Source organism: Tachypleus tridentatus, chromosome 6, assembly GCF_004210375.1.
Source record: "Tachypleus tridentatus isolate NWPU-2018 chromosome 6, ASM421037v1, whole genome shotgun sequence".
Taxonomy (NCBI): Eukaryota; Metazoa; Arthropoda; class Merostomata; order Xiphosura; family Limulidae; genus Tachypleus; species Tachypleus tridentatus.
In genome coordinates, this window is record NC_134830.1 from 12438706 (window position 1) to 12452912 (window position 14207).

At 32.7% G+C, this 14207-nt stretch overlaps 5 non-coding genes across 5 annotated transcripts; all 5 read left to right on the forward strand.

The window, feature by feature from the left end:
- The first annotated feature begins 2174 nt into the window (after positions 1-2174).
- On the forward strand, positions 2175-2247 carry TRNAA-UGC (transfer RNA alanine (anticodon UGC)). Its single transcript has one exon. It is a non-coding gene; the product is annotated as a tRNA-Ala (tRNA).
- A 2674-nt stretch (positions 2248-4921) lies between these two features.
- TRNAA-UGC (transfer RNA alanine (anticodon UGC)) lies at positions 4922-4994 on the forward strand. Its single transcript has one exon. It is a non-coding gene; the product is annotated as a tRNA-Ala (tRNA).
- Positions 4995-7663: 2669 nt separating this feature from the next.
- Positions 7664-7736, forward strand: TRNAA-UGC (transfer RNA alanine (anticodon UGC)). The gene has a single exon. It is a non-coding gene; the product is annotated as a tRNA-Ala (tRNA).
- Positions 7737-10407: 2671 nt separating this feature from the next.
- Positions 10408-10480, forward strand: TRNAA-UGC (transfer RNA alanine (anticodon UGC)). The gene has a single exon. It is a non-coding gene; the product is annotated as a tRNA-Ala (tRNA).
- A 2668-nt stretch (positions 10481-13148) lies between these two features.
- TRNAA-UGC (transfer RNA alanine (anticodon UGC)) lies at positions 13149-13221 on the forward strand. The gene has a single exon. It is a non-coding gene; the product is annotated as a tRNA-Ala (tRNA).
- The last annotated feature ends 986 nt before the right edge of the window (positions 13222-14207 follow it).

The following is a 14207-nucleotide window of genomic DNA, read 5'->3' on the forward strand; positions in this document are numbered from 1 at the left end:
GTACTAGAGTCATAGAGAAATAAGTCCTCACCGAAAACATAGAGAATCCAACATTTATATACTTCTTACATCATATTTATGCTTAACTCATAAATCACCCTTCTTGAAATGAAGATATTTATCTTTTTCCAAATACATCACAGTGGAAACTTCGATAAGAAAACGGCTCACAATCGTTGTAGAGTTTGTGGAACGTGGAAATTTCTTCCCAACATCACGAAGTATAAGTAAAATGCTTGTTTCTCAAACAATCATAAACGGTGTCACTGTGTTTAGACTTGTCAATACTTTTAATAAAGTTTTCTTAAAAGCATAGTTTGCGTTTTACCTACGTAGTAATTATATAACTGCATTTATGTCAACAATCACATTTCATGGGCAAATCATTTACGGGGAACTTTAGATACAAACGATCTTAGTTCTCTGAAATAATTACGAAAGAAGAAGGTTAAATTCTTTACTTTATGATCGAGACGTCATTATGAAAAGATATTTGAGAATTTCTAAGTTATTTATTACTTTTACTGCTTTATAACTTAGCAGTTTCAGAGAAAATTAAATAAATTACGGAACGTTTCACAAATTTACCAAAAAAATTTTTTCTTCTCTTTGACTTTGAAATTTGCAAATACCTATTCTAATTAAGTACGGTTTGAAATATTAAAATTTGTTCTAATTTGCCCCTAAATTCGAATTTTTTCATTCTTCTAAAGAGATATACGAGCATTTGATTGTAAATGGAGAACTGACGCCCATAACTTTGAGGCATAATGATCATCGCAGATGTTTACTAGAAATTCTCACTATTACGTAGGCAACAGATAATGTTCCAAAAAAAATCCCATTTCAGATAGCTATCGTTCATCTGTCTTTAATGTACGTAAAAAGAGCGTTTTATAAAATTCTTCGTGATCTTGGATTGTCCAATGAATACCTACAGACGTGTCTCAATAAACAGAACTGTTTCGATCGACCCTTCAAAGTACTAGTAAGATCTTAGCTTTGCTTGCGATACAGAAATATGAGCGTATAAAACCCATTCTCACTTGTTTCCCTGAAGCTGACGTTGCTATTACAATATTAAGGAGTAAGAGCTACGAAAATAATTTTACTCATCTCACTCAAAAAAGAAATTTAATTTAAATAGTACTGGTACACGTGAAACTTTACAATAACAAAACTCTATTTTACACAAAATTTCCTTGAATTGGTTCATACCTTTTCTTTGTAAACCATTGCTTCCACCAGTAATGACGAAAATGTTCATGCTTAATATGCACACAAAATAACTATTAGTAGAAGTAATATATCAATGTTTCAATTGTGTCTGTAACCCTGTTCGTGTTTAATGTAGTTTTCTTCTTTTCGAACGTTTATTATGCTGTCACTGTTTCTTCTTGATGGCCAGTACGCATCTTCTAAGTATGACCGACCGCCTGTTTGTAATGATATTTATTTCTGAAGTAGCTGGAGACTAGAAATATTTATTCTTTCCGGTTTTCTCTTACTTTAGTTGTGTGATTGAACCCGAGTTAAAACAAATCGTTTTGTGTCATAACAGAATCCACGAGAAACGTATGTAACAATGGAGTAGCGCTAAAGAAACTTACAAAACTTATGTAAGGGGTGTAATGAAGAATAATGAGCACTTTTCTCCTAGCGTGCGATAAATAATGGATTGAAAGCTCGTGCATGCACTGTAACAGTTTCTCATTATTTTAAACAAATACGCTAATATTAGATGCACGTGTAAGCGAAAATTACAAATTAAAAGTCAATAAATCCTCTTCTTCATTTGAATATATCATTACCCTTTTGACGTGGATGTATGAGGTTTCATGACGTTTCTTAACTAGGTTTCCTGGGAGAGCTGCTTCCAAATGTAAAAAATATTATGGCATGTTTGTTAGATTTTACCTAGAATGTCGTGTATGTAATTAACGTTTTAATGTAAAGTTTTAGAGGAGACCTTTCACAATTTGGATTTCACTCTTGCAGTGCTTATCGCCAATTACGTTTTACAGGAGAGAAGTGTGTGCTGTAAATTATTCTTGTTTTGAAATATGCGGAGAGTGCAATGTAAAAATCTGACGTTTCTTAGAAACTGGATACAAAATTTTGTGTTGAAACATTGACGGAATAAACTCGGAAAGTGTAAGATGCATAAAAACGAAGGGGGCGTAGCTCAAGTGGTAGAGTGCTCGCTTTGCATGCGAGAGGTACTGGGATCGATACCCAGCGCCTCCAAATGTGATTTTGCTACAAATATAAAAAAAAACAAACACGCAATTGAGGTGAGGAAATTTTCAATGATGCCTCCCATCGAAATAATACAGAACGTGACTGACAAAAGGATGGCAAAATTATGACTTTACAAAATAAGAATGATTTTACTTTAGGTTAAAATAAATAATACTTCAGAGAGAATACACCGAGTTGAAGAAATACTTTGAAAGTTATCTCTTGGGATTTAAAATGAAAGGCGGTTTTTCTGCTCTTTCCCTTTCAATGATGTCATCGAAATGTATGACATTTTTATAAACATGAACGAAAACATTTAACAATACGAATTTATTTACAATTTATCTTTTACACCTGAAACTATGTTTCCAGTGGTACTAACTGCCAGGTATACTCTGTTGATAACACAGTGTAAGTGGTGAAACAGCTTCAATAACATAATATATCTCTATGAGAAAGATGTGTAATGTTATTTTGTAGTAACTGTGAAAGAACAAGTGTGAGTACTAGAGTCATAGAGAAATAAGTCCTCACCGAAAACATAGAGAATCCAACATTTATATACTTCTTACATCATATTTATGCTTAACTCATAAATCACCCTTCTTGAAATGAAGATATTTATCTTTTTCCAAATACATCACAGTGGAAACTTCGATAAGAAAACGGCTCACAATCGTTGTAGAGTTTGTGGAACGTGGAAATTTCTTCCCAACATCACGAAGTATAAGTAAAATGCTTGTTTCTCAAACAATCATAAACGGTGTCACTGTGTTTAGACTTGTCAATACTTTTAATAAAGTTTTCTTAAAAGCATAGTTTGCGTTTTACCTACGTAGTAATTATATAACTGCATTTATGTCAACAATCACATTTCATGGGCAAATCATTTACGGGGAACTTTAGATACAAACGATCTTAGTTCTCTGAAATAATTACGAAAGAAGAAGGTTAAATTCTTTACTTTATGATCGAGACGTCATTATGAAAAGATATTTGAGAATTTCTAAGTTATTTATTACTTTTACTGCTTTATAACTTAGCAGTTTCAGAGAAAATTAAATAAATTACGGAACGTTTCACAAATTTACCAAAAAAATTTTTCTTCTCTTTGACTTTGAAATTTGCAAATACCTATTCTAATTAAGTACGGTTTGAAATATTAAAATTTGTTCTAATTTGCCCCTAAATTCGAATTTTTTCATTCTTCTAAAGAGATATACGAGCATTTGATTGTAAATGGAGAACTGACGCCCATAACTTTGAGGCATAATGATCATCGCAGATGTTTACTAGAAATTCTCACTATTACGTAGGCAACAGATAATGTTCCAAAAAAAAAATCCCATTTCAGATAGCTATCGTTCATCTGTCTTTAATGTACGTAAAAAGAGCGTTTTATAAAATTCTTCGTGATCTTGGATTGTCCAATGAATACCTACAGACGTGTCTCAATAAACAGAACTGTTTCGATCGACCCTTCAAAGTACTAGTAAGATCTTAGCTTTGCTTGCGATACAGAAATATGAGCGTATAAAACCCATTCTCACTTCTGTTTCCTGAAGCTGACGTTGCTATTACAATATTAAGGAGTAAGAGCTACGAAAATAATTTTACTCATCTCACTCAAAAAAGAAATTTAATTTAAATAGTACTGGTACACGTGAAACTTTACAATAACAAAACTCTATTTTACACAAAATTTCCTTGAATTGGTTCATACCTTTTCTTTGTAAACCATTGCTTCCACCAGTAATGACGAAAATGTTCATGCTTAATATGCACACAAAATAACTATTAGTAGAAGTAATATATCAATGTTTCAATTGTGTCTGTAACCCTGTTCGTGTTTAATGTAGTTTTCTTCTTTTCGAACGTTTATTATGCTGTCACTGTTTCTTCTTGATGGCCAGTACGCATCTTCTAAGTATGACCGACCGCCTGTTTGTAATGATATTTATTTCTGAAGTAGCTGGAGACTAGAAATATTTATTCTTTCCGGTTTTCTCTTACTTTAGTTGTGTGATTGAACCCGAGTTAAAACAAATCGTTTTGTGTCATAACAGAATCCACGAGAAACGTATGTAACAATGGAGTAGCGCTAAAGAAACTTACAAAACTTATGTAAGGGGTGTAATGAAGAATAATGAGCACTTTTCTCCTAGCGTGCGATAAATAATGGATTGAAAGCTCGTGCATGCACTGTAACAGTTTCTCATTATTTTAAACAAATACGCTAATATTAGATGCACGTGTAAGCGAAAATTACAAATTAAAAGTCAATAAATCCTCTTCTTCATTTGAATATATCATTACCCTTTTGACGTGGATGTATGAGGTTTCATGACGTTTCTTAACTAGGTTTCCTGGGAGAGCTGCTTCCAAATGTAAAAAATATTATGGCATGTTTGTTAGATTTTACCTAGAATGTCGTGTATGTAATTAACGTTTTTAATGTAAAGTTTTAGAGGAGACCTTTCACAATTTGGATTTCACTCTTGCAGTGCTTATCGCCAATTACGTTTTACAGGAGAGAAGTGTGTGCTGTAAATTATTCTTGTTTTGAAATATGCGGAGAGTGCAATGTAAAAATCTGACGTTTCTTAGAAACTGGATACAAAATTTTGTGTTGAAACATTGACGGAATAAACTCGGAAAGTGTAAGATGCATAAAAACGAAGGGGGCGTAGCTCAAGTGGTAGAGTGCTCGCTTTGCATGCGAGAGGTACTGGGATCGATACCCAGCGCCTCCAAATGTGATTTTGCTACAAATATAAAAAAAAACAAACACGCAATTGAGGTGAGGAAATTTTCAATGATGCCTCCCATCGAAATAATACAGAACGTGACTGACAAAAGGATGGCAAAATTATGACTTTACAAAATAAGAATGATTTTACTTTAGGTTAAAATAAATAATACTTCAGAGAGAATACACCGAGTTGAAGAAATACTTTGAAAGTTATCTCTTGGGATTTAAAATGAAAGGCGGTTTTTCTGCTCTTTCCTTTCAATGATGTCATCGAAATGTATGACATTTTATAAACATGAACGAAAACATTTAACAATACGAATTTATTTACAATTTATCTTTTACACCTGAAACTATGTTTCCAGTGGTACTAACTGCCAGGTATACTCTGTTGATAACACAGTGTAAGTGGTGAAACAGCTTCAATAACATAATATATCTCTATGAGAAAGATGTGTAATGTTATTTTGTAGTAACTGTGAAAGAACAAGTGTGAGTACTAGAGTCATAGAGAAATAAGTCCTCACCGAAAACATAGAGAATCCAACATTTATATACTTCTTACATCATATTTATGCTTAACTCATAAATCACCCTTCTTGAAATGAAGATATTTATCTTTTTCCAAATACATCACAGTGGAAACTTCGATAAGAAAACGGCTCACAATCGTTGTAGAGTTTGTGGAACGTGGAAATTTCTTCCCAACATCACGAAGTATAAGTAAAATGCTTGTTTCTCAAACAATCATAAACGGTGTCACTGTGTTTAGACTTGTCAATACTTTTAATAAAGTTTTCTTAAAAGCATAGTTTGCGTTTTACCTACGTAGTAATTATATAACTGCATTTATGTCAACAATCACATTTCATGGGCAAATCATTTACGGGGAACTTTAGATACAAACGATCTTAGTTCTCTGAAATAATTACGAAAGAAGAAGGTTAAATTCTTTACTTTATGATCGAGACGTCATTATGAAAAGATATTTGAGAATTTCTAAGTTATTTATTACTTTTACTGCTTTATAACTTAGCAGTTTCAGAGAAAATTAAATAAATTACGGAACGTTTCACAAATTTACCAAAAAAATTTTTCTTCTCTTTGACTTTGAAATTTGCAAATACCTATTCTAATTAAGTACGGTTTGAAATATTAAAATTTGTTCTAATTTGCCCCTAAATTCGAATTTTTTCATTCTTCTAAAGAGATATACGAGCATTTGATTGTAAATGGAGAACTGACGCCCATAACTTTGAGGCATAATGATCATCGCAGATGTTTACTAGAAATTCTCACTATTACGTAGGCAACAGATAATGTTCCAAAAAAAAAATCCCATTTCAGATAGCTATCGTTCATCTGTCTTTAATGTACGTAAAAAGAGCGTTTTATAAAATTCTTCGTGATCTTGGATTGTCCAATGAATACCTACAGACGTGTCTCAATAAACAGAACTGTTTCGATCGACCCTTCAAAGTACTAGTAAGATCTTAGCTTTGCTTGCGATACAGAAATATGAGCGTATAAAACCCATTCTCACTTCTGTTTCCTGAAGCTGACGTTGCTATTACAATATTAAGGAGTAAGAGCTACGAAAATAATTTTACTCATCTCACTCAAAAAAGAAATTTAATTTAAATAGTACTGGTACACGTGAAACTTTACAATAACAAAACTCTATTTTACACAAAATTTCCTTGAATTGGTTCATACCTTTTCTTTGTAAACCATTGCTTCCACCAGTAATGACGAAAATGTTCATGCTTAATATGCACACAAAATAACTATTAGTAGAAGTAATATATCAATGTTTCAATTGTGTCTGTAACCCTGTTCGTGTTTAATGTAGTTTTCTTCTTTTCGAACGTTTATTATGCTGTCACTGTTTCTTCTTGATGGCCAGTACGCATCTTCTAAGTATGACCGACCGCCTGTTTGTAATGATATTTATTTCTGAAGTAGCTGGAGACTAGAAATATTTATTCTTTCCGGTTTCTCTTACTTTAGTTGTGTGATTGAACCCGAGTTAAAACAAATCGTTTTGTGTCATAACAGAATCCACGAGAAACGTATGTAACAATGGAGTAGCGCTAAAGAAACTTACAAAACTTATGTAAGGGGTGTAATGAAGAATAATGAGCACTTTTCTCCTAGCGTGCGATAAATAATGGATTGAAAGCTCGTGCATGCACTGTAACAGTTTCTCATTATTTTAAACAAATACGCTAATATTAGATGCACGTGTAAGCGAAAATTACAAATTAAAAGTCAATAAATCCTCTTCTTCATTTGAATATATCATTACCCTTTTGACGTGGATGTATGAGGTTTCATGACGTTTCTTAACTAGGTTTCCTGGGAGAGCTGCTTCCAAATGTAAAAAATATTATGGCATGTTTGTTAGATTTTACCTAGAATGTCGTGTATGTAATTAACGTTTTAATGTAAAGTTTTAGAGGAGACCTTTCACAATTTGATTTCACTCTTGCAGTGCTTATCGCCAATTACGTTTTACAGGAGAGAAGTGTGTGCTGTAAATTATTCTTGTTTTGAAATATGCGGAGAGTGCAATGTAAAAATCTGACGTTTCTTAGAAACTGGATACAAAATTTTGTGTTGAAACATTGACGGAATAAACTCGGAAAGTGTAAGATGCATAAAAACGAAGGGGGCGTAGCTCAAGTGGTAGAGTGCTCGCTTTGCATGCGAGAGGTACTGGGATCGATACCCAGCGCCTCCAAATGTGATTTTGCTACAAATATAAAAAAAAAAAACACGCAATTGAGGTGAGGAAATTTTCAATGATGCCTCCCATCGAAATAATACAGAACGTGACTGACAAAAGGATGGCAAAATTATGACTTTACAAAATAAGAATGATTTTACTTTAGGTTAAAATAAATAATACTTCAGAGAGAATACACCGAGTTGAAGAAATACTTTGAAAGTTATCTCTTGGGATTTAAAATGAAAGGCGGTTTTTCTGCTCTTTCCTTTCAATGATGTCATCGAAATGTATGACATTTTATAAACATGAACGAAAACATTTAACAATACGAATTTATTTACAATTTATCTTTTACACCTGAAACTATGTTTCCAGTGGTACTAACTGCCAGGTATACTCTGTTGATAACACAGTGTAAGTGGTGAAACAGCTTCAATAACATAATATATCTCTATGAGAAAGATGTGTAATGTTATTTTGTAGTAACTGTGAAAGAACAAGTGTGAGTACTAGAGTCATAGAGAAATAAGTCCTCACCGAAAACATAGAGAATCCAACATTTATATACTTCTTACATCATATTTATGCTTAACTCATAAATCACCCTTCTTGAAATGAAGATATTTATCTTTTTCCAAATACATCACAGTGGAAACTTCGATAAGAAAACGGCTCACAATCGTTGTAGAGTTTGTGGAACGTGGAAATTTCTTCCCAACATCACGAAGTATAAGTAAAATGCTTGTTTCTCAAACAATCATAAACGGTGTCACTGTGTTTAGACTTGTCAATACTTTTAATAAAGTTTTCTTAAAAGCATAGTTTGCGTTTTACCTACGTAGTAATTATATAACTGCATTTATGTCAACAATCACATTTCATGGGCAAATCATTTACGGGGAACTTTAGATACAAACGATCTTAGTTCTCTGAAATAATTACGAAAGAAGAAGGTTAAATTCTTTACTTTATGATCGAGACGTCATTATGAAAAGATATTTGAGAATTTCTAAGTTATTTATTACTTTTACTGCTTTATAACTTAGCAGTTTCAGAGAAAATTAAATAAATTACGGAACGTTTCACAAATTTACCAAAAAATTTTTTCTTCTCTTTGACTTTGAAATTTGCAAATACCTATTCTAATTAAGTACGGTTTGAAATATTAAAATTTGTTCTAATTTGCCCCTAAATTCGAATTTTTTCATTCTTCTAAAGAGATATACGAGCATTTGATTGTAAATGGAGAACTGACGCCCATAACTTTGAGGCATAATGATCATCGCAGATGTTTACTAGAAATTCTCACTATTACGTAGGCAACAGATAATGTTCCAAAAAAAATCCCATTTCAGATAGCTATCGTTCATCTGTCTTTAATGTACGTAAAAAGAGCGTTTTATAAAATTCTTCGTGATCTTGGATTGTCCAATGAATACCTACAGACGTGTCTCAATAAACAGAACTGTTTCTGATCGACCCTTCAAAGTACTAGTAAGATCTTAGCTTTGCTTGCGATACAGAAATATGAGCGTATAAAACCCATTCTCACTTCTGTTTCCTGAAGCTGACGTTGCTATTACAATATTAAGGAGTAAGAGCTACGAAAATAATTTTACTCATCTCACTCAAAAAAGAAATTTAATTTAAATAGTACTGGTACACGTGAAACTTTACAATAACAAAACTCTATTTTTACACAAAATTTCCTTGAATTGGTTCATACCTTTTCTTTGTAAACCATTGCTTCCACCAGTAATGACGAAAATGTTCATGCTTAATATGCACACAAAATAACTATTAGTAGAAGTAATATATCAATGTTTCAATTGTGTCTGTAACCCTGTTCGTGTTTAATGTAGTTTTCTTCTTTTCGAACGTTTATTATGCTGTCACTGTTTCTTCTTGATGGCCAGTACGCATCTTCTAAGTATGACCGACCGCCTGTTTGTAATGATATTTATTTCTGAAGTAGCTGGAGACTAGAAATATTTATTCTTTCCGGTTTTCTCTTACTTTAGTTGTGTGATTGAACCCGAGTTAAAACAAATCGTTTTGTGTCATAACAGAATCCACGAGAAACGTATGTAACAATGGAGTAGCGCTAAAGAAACTTACAAAACTTATGTAAGGGGTGTAATGAAGAATAATGAGCACTTTTCTCCTAGCGTGCGATAAATAATGGATTGAAAGCTCGTGCATGCACTGTAACAGTTTCTCATTATTTTAAACAAATACGCTAATATTAGATGCACGTGTAAGCGAAAATTACAAATTAAAAGTCAATAAATCCTCTTCTTCATTTGAATATATCATTACCCTTTTGACGTGGATGTATGAGGTTTCATGACGTTTCTTAACTAGGTTTCCTGGGAGAGCTGCTTCCAAATGTAAAAAATATTATGGCATGTTTGTTAGATTTTACCTAGAATGTCGTGTATGTAATTAACGTTTTTAATGTAAAGTTTTAGAGGAGACCTTTCACAATTTGGATTTCACTCTTGCAGTGCTTATCGCCAATTACGTTTTACAGGAGAGAAGTGTGTGCTGTAAATTATTCTTGTTTTGAAATATGCGGAGAGTGCAATGTAAAAATCTGACGTTTCTTAGAAACTGGATACAAAATTTTGTGTTGAAACATTGACGGAATAAACTCGGAAAGTGTAAGATGCATAAAAACGAAGGGGGCGTAGCTCAAGTGGTAGAGTGCTCGCTTTGCATGCGAGAGGTACTGGGATCGATACCCAGCGCCTCCAAATGTGATTTTGCTACAAATATAAAAAAAAAACAAACACGCAATTGAGGTGAGGAAATTTTCAATGATGCCTCCCATCGAAATAATACAGAACGTGACTGACAAAAGGATGGCAAAATTATGACTTTACAAAATAAGAATGATTTTACTTTAGGTTAAAATAAATAATACTTCAGAGAGAATACACCGAGTTGAAGAAATACTTTGAAAGTTATCTCTTGGGATTTAAAATGAAAGGCGGTTTTTCTGCTCTTTCCCTTTCAATGATGTCATCGAAATGTATGACATTTTTATAAACATGAACGAAAACATTTAACAATACGAATTTATTTACAATTTATCTTTTACACCTGAAACTATGTTTCCAGTGGTACTAACTGCCAGGTATACTCTGTTGATAACACAGTGTAAGTGGTGAAACAGCTTCAATAACATAATATATCTCTATGAGAAAGATGTGTAATGTTATTTTGTAGTAACTGTGAAAGAACAAGTGTGAGTACTAGAGTCATAGAGAAATAAGTCCTCACCGAAAACATAGAGAATCCAACATTTATATACTTCTTACATCATATTTATGCTTAACTCATAAATCACCCTTCTTGAAATGAAGATATTTATCTTTTCCAAATACATCACAGTGGAAACTTCGATAAGAAAACGGCTCACAATCGTTGTAGAGTTTGTGGAACGTGGAAATTTCTTCCCAACATCACGAAGTATAAGTAAAATGCTTGTTTCTCAAACAATCATAAACGGTGTCACTGTGTTTAGACTTGTCAATACTTTTAATAAAGTTTTCTTAAAAGCATAGTTTGCGTTTTACCTACGTAGTAATTATATAACTGCATTTATGTCAACAATCACATTTCATGGGCAAATCATTTACGGGGAACTTTAGATACAAACGATCTTAGTTCTCTGAAATAATTACGAAAGAAGAAGGTTAAATTCTTTACTTTATGATCGAGACGTCATTATGAAAAGATATTTGAGAATTTCTAAGTTATTTATTACTTTTACTGCTTTATAACTTAGCAGTTTCAGAGAAAATTAAATAAATTACGGAACGTTTCACAAATTTACCAAAAAAATTTTTTCTTCTCTTTGACTTTGAAATTTGCAAATACCTATTCTAATTAAGTACGGTTTGAAATATTAAAATTTGTTCTAATTTGCCCCTAAATTCGAATTTTTTCATTCTTCTAAAGAGATATACGAGCATTTGATTGTAAATGGAGAACTGACGCCCATAACTTTGAGGCATAATGATCATCGCAGATGTTTACTAGAAATTCTCACTATTACGTAGGCAACAGATAATGTTCCAAAAAAAATCCCATTTCAGATAGCTATCGTTCATCTGTCTTTAATGTACGTAAAAAGAGCGTTTTATAAAATTCTTCGTGATCTTGGATTGTCCAATGAATACCTACAGACGTGTCTCAATAAACAGAACTGTTTCGATCGACCCTTCAAAGTACTAGTAAGATCTTAGCTTTGCTTGCGATACAGAAATATGAGCGTATAAAACCCATTCTCACTCTGTTTCCTGAAGCTGACGTTGCTATTACAATATTAAGGAGTAAGAGCTACGAAAATAATTTTACTCATCTCACTCAAAAAAGAAATTTAATTTAAATAGTACTGGTACACGTGAAACTTTACAATAACAAAACTCTATTTTACACAAAATTTCCTTGAATTGGTTCATACCTTTCTTTGTAAACCATTGCTTCCACCAGTAATGACGAAAATGTTCATGCTTAATATGCACACAAAATAACTATTAGTAGAAGTAATATATCAATGTTTCAATTGTGTCTGTAACCCTGTTCGTGTTTAATGTAGTTTTCTTCTTTTCGAACGTTTATTATGCTGTCACTGTTTCTTCTTGATGGCCAGTACGCATCTTCTAAGTATGACCGACCGCCTGTTTGTAATGATATTTATTTCTGAAGTAGCTGGAGACTAGAAATATTTATTCTTTCCGGTTTTCTCTTACTTTAGTTGTGTGATTGAACCCGAGTTAAAACAAATCGTTTTGTGTCATAACAGAATCCACGAGAAACGTATGTAACAATGGAGTAGCGCTAAAGAAACTTACAAAACTTATGTAAGGGGTGTAATGAAGAATAATGAGCACTTTTCTCCTAGCGTGCGATAAATAATGGATTGAAAGCTCGTGCATGCACTGTAACAGTTTCTCATTATTTTAAACAAATACGCTAATATTAGATGCACGTGTAAGCGAAAATTACAAATTAAAAGTCAATAAATCCTCTTCTTCATTTGAATATATCATTACCCTTTTGACGTGGATGTATGAGGTTTCATGACGTTTCTTAACTAGGTTTCCTGGGAGAGCTGCTTCCAAATGTAAAAAATATTATGGCATGTTTGTTAGATTTTACCTAGAATGTCGTGTATGTAATTAACGTTTTAATGTAAAGTTTTAGAGGAGACCTTCACAATTTGATTTCACTCTTGCAGTGCTTATCGCCAATTACGTTTTACAGGAGAGAAGTGTGTGCTGTAAATTATTCTTGTTTTGAAATATGCGGAGAGTGCAATGTAAAAATCTGACGTTTCTTAGAAACTGGATACAAAATTTTGTGTTGAAACATTGACGGAATAAACTCGGAAAGTGTAAGATGCATAAAAACGAAGGGGGCGTAGCTCAAGTGGTAGAGTGCTCGCTTTGCATGCGAGAGGTACTGGGATCGATACCCAGCGCCTCCAAATGTGATTTTGCTACAAATATAAAAAAAAAACAAACACGCAATTGAGGTGAGGAAATTTTCAATGATGCCTCCCATCGAAATAATACAGAACGTGACTGACAAAAGGATGGCAAAATTATGACTTTACAAAATAAGAATGATTTTACTTTAGGTTAAAATAAATAATACTTCAGAGAGAATACACCGAGTTGAAGAAATACTTTGAAAGTTATCTCTTGGGATTTAAAATGAAAGGCGGTTTTTCTGCTCTTTCCCTTTCAATGATGTCATCGAAATGTATGACATTTTTTATAAACATGAACGAAAACATTTAACAATACGAATTTATTTACAATTTATCTTTTACACCTGAAACTATGTTTCCAGTGGTACTAACTGCCAGGTATACTCTGTTGATAACACAGTGTAAGTGGTGAAACAGCTTCAATAACATAATATATCTCTATGAGAAAGATGTGTAATGTTATTTTGTAGTAACTGTGAAAGAACAAGTGTGAGTACTAGAGTCATAGAGAAATAAGTCCTCACCGAAAACATAGAGAATCCAACATTTATATACTTCTTACATCATATTTATGCTTAACTCATAAATCACCCTTCTTGAAATGAAGATATTTATCTTTTTCCAAATACATCACAGTGGAAACTTCGATAAGAAAACGGCTCACAATCGTTGTAGAGTTTGTGGAACGTGGAAATTTCTTCCCAACATCACGAAGTATAAGTAAAATGCTTGTTTCTCAAACAATCATAAACGGTGTCACTGTGTTTAGACTTGTCAATACTTTTAATAAAGTTTTCTTAAAAGCATAGTTTGCGTTTTACCTACGTAGTAATTATATAACTGCATTTATGTCAACAATCACATTTCATGGGCAAATCATTTACGGGGAACTTTAGATACAAACGATCTTAGTTCTCTGAAATAATTACGAAAGAAGAAGGTTAAATTCTTTACTTTATGATCGAGACGTCATTATGAAA